The following is a 4,757-nucleotide window of genomic DNA, read 5'->3' on the forward strand; positions in this document are numbered from 1 at the left end:
CGTGGACGTGAACCGTATGTGCAGTTGACGGACTTTGAGCGAGGGCGTATAGTGGGCATGCGGGAGGCCGGATGGACGTACCGCCGAATTGCTAAACACGTGGGGCGTGAGGTCTCCACAGTACATCGATGTTGTCGCCAGTGGTCGGCGGAAGGTGCACGTGCCCGTCGACCTGGGACCGGACCACAGCAACGCACGGATGCACGCCAAGACCGTAGAATCCTACGCAGTGCCGTAGGGGACCGCACCGCCACTTCCCACCAAATTAGGGACACTGTTGCTCCTGGGGTATCGGCGAGGACCATTCGCAACCGTCTCCATGAAGCTGGGCTACGGTCCCGCACACCGTTAGGCCGTCTTCCGCTCACGCCCCAACATCGTGCAGCCCGCCTCCAGTGGTGTCGCGACAGGCGTGAATGGAGGGACGAATGGAGACGTGTCATCTTCAGCGATGAGAGTCGCTTCTGCCTCGGTGCCAATGATGGTCGTATGCGTGTTTGGCACCGTGCAGGTGAGCGCCACAATCAGGACTGCATACGACCGAGGCACACAGGGCCAACACCCGGCATCATGGTGTGGGGAGCGATCTCCTACACTGGCCGTACACCACTGGTGATCGTCGAGGGGACACTGAATAGTGCACGGTACATCCAAACCGTCATCGAACCCATCGTTCTACCATTCCTAGACCGGCAAGGGAACTTGCTGTTCCAACAGGATAATGCACGTCCGCATGTATCCCGTGCCACCCAAGGTGCTCTAGAAGGTGTAAGTCAACTACCCTGGCCAGCAAGAACTCCGGATCTGTCCCCCATTGAGCATGTTTGGGACTGGATGAAGCGTCATCTCACGCGGTCTACATGTCCAGCACGAACACTGGTCCAACTGAGGCGCCAGGTGGAAATGGCATGGCAAGCCGTTCCACAGGACTACATCCAGCATGTCTACGATTGTCTCCATGGGAGAATAGCAGCCTGAATTGCTGCGAAAGGTGGATATACACTGTACTAGTGCCGACATTGTGCATGCTCTGTTGCCTGTGTCTATGTGCCTGTGGTTCTGTCAGTGTGATCATGTGATGTATCTGACCCCAGGAATGTGTCAATAAAGTTTCCCCTTCCTGGGACAATGAATTCATGGTGTTCTTATTTTAATTTCCAGGAGTGTAGAAGCCCCCAATTTTGTTTACGTAGCAATTACATGTATTGCAAATGCGGATCCGAGGGGAGGTACCATGAGCCCCCTCACTCCCCCTCCACCACCTGCCCCAAAAAAATAACTGTTCTTCTTTTCTGTGGGGTCCCTACAGCTGTAGTCACATACGACGTATCTTTCCCCACTGGTTTCAATCTTCCCATGCATCCATTTCCAAGTTTCTCAGCTAACTTTTGGAGATTATAGTAGCACAAAAATTCTATGCCTCTAAAATCACAAAGTTTTTATAAAACAAGCTGTACTGAACACAAGATAATTTTTCAGTTTCTAGTTCATGTGGACATGTTTGTGTCTTGACTGCCAGCAGAGAAAATTATGCCAACAGGAAAAGGTGGTCATTCATAGGTTGATCATACCCACTACTAACAACAAAACTGAGGCTGTTAATGGCACCAAAATTAGGGCCCAGTCCTTAGCAAATGATACAGTAACCGAAATTAAGGGTAACAAAGAAAAAGCTGAAATGATTAACTCTGTTTTCAAGTGTTCCCTTACAAAGGAAAACCCAGGAGAATTTCACCAATGTAATACTTGTACCACTGAAAAGATGAATGAAAAAACTATTAGTGCCAGTGTTGTAGAGAAACGGCTGAAATTGTTAAAATCGAACATAGCTCCAGTGCCCGATAGGATCCTTCTCAGATTCTATACTGAATTTGCGTCTGATTTAGCTCCTGTTCTGGCTGAAATAGATTGTAGATCCCTTGAACAAAAAAAATCGTGACCAGTTCTTAGAAAAAAGCACACATCACACCCATCTACAAGAAGGGTAGTAGAAGTGATCCACGAAACTAGTGTCCAATTTCCTTGACACTGATTTGTTGTGCAATCTTAAAACACATGCTGAGCTCAGATGTAATGAGGTATCTTGAACAGAATGACCACCTCAATGCCAACCAGCATGGATTTCAGACACATCGACCATGTGAAACCGAATTTGCTCTTTTCTCGCATGGCATACCAAAAGCTTTGAATCGAGACAGTGAGGTAGATGCAGTATTTCTTGGTTTCCAAAAAGTGTTTGACTCAGTACCACACTTACACTCATAGTCAAAAGTACAATCATATGGGGTATCAAGTGAAATTTGTGACTGGGTTGAGGACTTTCTGGTAGGGAGTATGCAGCATGTTCTCTTGGATGGAGAATCATTGTCAGATGTAGAAGTAACTTTGGGTGTGCCCCAGGGAAGTTCGTCGTGGCCCTTGCTGTTCCTGTTGGATGTTAATGATCTACAAGGGCAGTTCAATCAGTAATGCAACACATTTTTTTTCTGAAACAGGACTTGTTTTATTCAGCATTGAAATACACCAGGTTATTCCCCAATCTTTTAGCTACACAACACTATTTTTCAACGTAATCTCCATTCAATGCTACGGCCTTACGCCACCTTGAAATGAAGGCCTGTATGCCTGCACGGTACCATTCCACTGGTCGATGTCGGAGCCAACGTCGTACTGCGTCAATAACTTCTTCATCATCCGCGTAGTGCCTCCCATGGATTGCGTCCTTCATTGGGCCAAACATATGGAAATCCGACGGTGCGAGATCGGGGCTGTAGGGTGCATGAGGAAGAACAGTCCACTGAAGTTTTGTGAGCTCCTCTCGGGTGCAAAGACTTGTGTGAGGTCTTGCGTTGTCATGAAGAAGGAGAAGTTCGTTCAGATTTTTGTGCCTACGAACACGCTGAAGTCGTTTCTTCAATTTCTGAAGAGTAGCACAATACACTTCAGAGTTGATCGTTTGACCACGGGGAAGGATATCGAACAGAATAACCCCTTCAGCGTCCCAGAAGACTGTAACCGTGACTTTACCGGCTGAGGGTATGGCTTTAAACTTTTTCTTGGTAGGGGAGTGGGTGTGGCACCACTCCATTGATTGCTGTTTTGTTTCAGGTTCGAAGTAATGAACCCATGTTTCATCACCTGTAACAATCTTTGTCAAGAAATTGTCACTCTCAGCCACATGATGAGCAAGCAATTCCGCACAGATGGTTCTCCTTTGCTCTTTATGGTGTTCGGTTAGACAACGAGGGACCCAGCGGGAACAAACCTTTGAATATCCCAACTGGTGAACAATTGTGACAGCACTACCAACAGAGATGTCAAGTTGAGCACTGAGTTGTTCGATGGTGATCCGCCGATCATCTCGAACGAGTGTGTTCGCACGCTCCGCCATTGCAGGAGTCACAGCTGTGCACGGCCGGCCCGCACGCGGGAGATCAGACAGTCTTGCTTGACCTTGCGGCGATGATGACACACGCTTTGCCCAACGACTCACCGTGCTTTTGTCCACTGCCAGATCACCGTAGACATTCTGCAAGCGCCTATGAATATCTGAGATGCCCTGGTTTTCCGCCAAAAGAAACTCGATCACTGCCCGTTGTTTGCAACGCACATCCGTTACAGACGCCATTTTAACAGCTCCGTACAGCGCTGCCACCTGTCGGAAGTCAATGAAACTATACGAGACGAAGCGGGAATGTTTGAAAATATTCCACAAGAAATTTCCATTTTTTTCAACCAAAACTGGCCGAGAAAAAAAATGTGTTGCATTACTTATTGAACTGCCCTCGTAGCAGACCATATTAATGCACTCTGTTTTCAGGCCACAAGTGGCCCACCAGGACCATCTGACCGCCGTGTCATCCTCAGATGAGGATGCAGATAGGAGGGGCGTGTAGTCAGCACACCGCTCTCCCGGTCGTTATGGTGGTTTTCTGTGACCGGAGCCGCTACTATTCAGTCGAGTAGCTCCTCGATTGGCATCACGAGGCTGAGTGCAGCCCAAAAAATGGCAACAGCGCATGGCGGCCCGGATGGTCACCTATCCAAGTGCCGGCCACGCCCGACAGCGCTTAACTTCGGTGATCTGACGGGAACCGGTGTATCCACTGCGGCAAGGTCGTTGCCAGACAATATTAATAGTAACCTTACATTTTTTGTAGCTCACGCAGTTATCTACTGTCTGAAAGAAGGTGCATAAATATTCAGTCAGATCTTGATAATTACAATGAAATGAACACCATTAGCTGCTTACAGGCATTGACAATCGTCAATGGGGACAGATGAAAATGTGTGCCCCAACCGGGAATCGAACCCGGGACCTCCTGCTTACATGGCAGACTCTTTATTCATCTGAGCCACCGAGGACACAGAGGATAGCGCGACTGCAGGGATTTATCTCTGGCACGCCTCCCGCGAAACCCACATTCTCAACGTATTGTCCCGCACTACATTCGGTAGTGCCCTCGCCCATTGTACTCATTACTCGCGGCACGTTGCCAATTCCCGTAAGAGTTCGGGCACTGTTTGTGCATTTGCACAGAAGAAGAAGATGGTCAAGTGGCCGGTGAGCCTTAACTATATATTTACTGAGATGGTATCTGTTCTTTCGGACATGTCGAAAGAACAGTTACCATCTAGTAAATATAAAGATCTTGATAAGATGTCAAAGTGGTACAAAGATTAGCAACTTGCTTTAAATGATCAGAAATGTAACACTGTGCACTTCACAAAATGGAACATCTAATCCTATGACTAGA

General features: G+C 47.9%; 1 pseudogene; it reads right to left on the bottom strand.

Moving 5' to 3' along the window:
- Positions 1-4,007: 4,007 nt before the first annotated feature.
- On the bottom strand, positions 4,008-4,125 carry LOC124554316 (annotated as a pseudogene).
- Between the last annotated feature and the right edge of the window lie 632 nt (positions 4,126-4,757).

Source organism: Schistocerca americana, chromosome 11, assembly GCF_021461395.2.
Source record: "Schistocerca americana isolate TAMUIC-IGC-003095 chromosome 11, iqSchAmer2.1, whole genome shotgun sequence".
In the NCBI taxonomy this organism is placed as follows: Eukaryota; Metazoa; Arthropoda; class Insecta; order Orthoptera; family Acrididae; genus Schistocerca; species Schistocerca americana.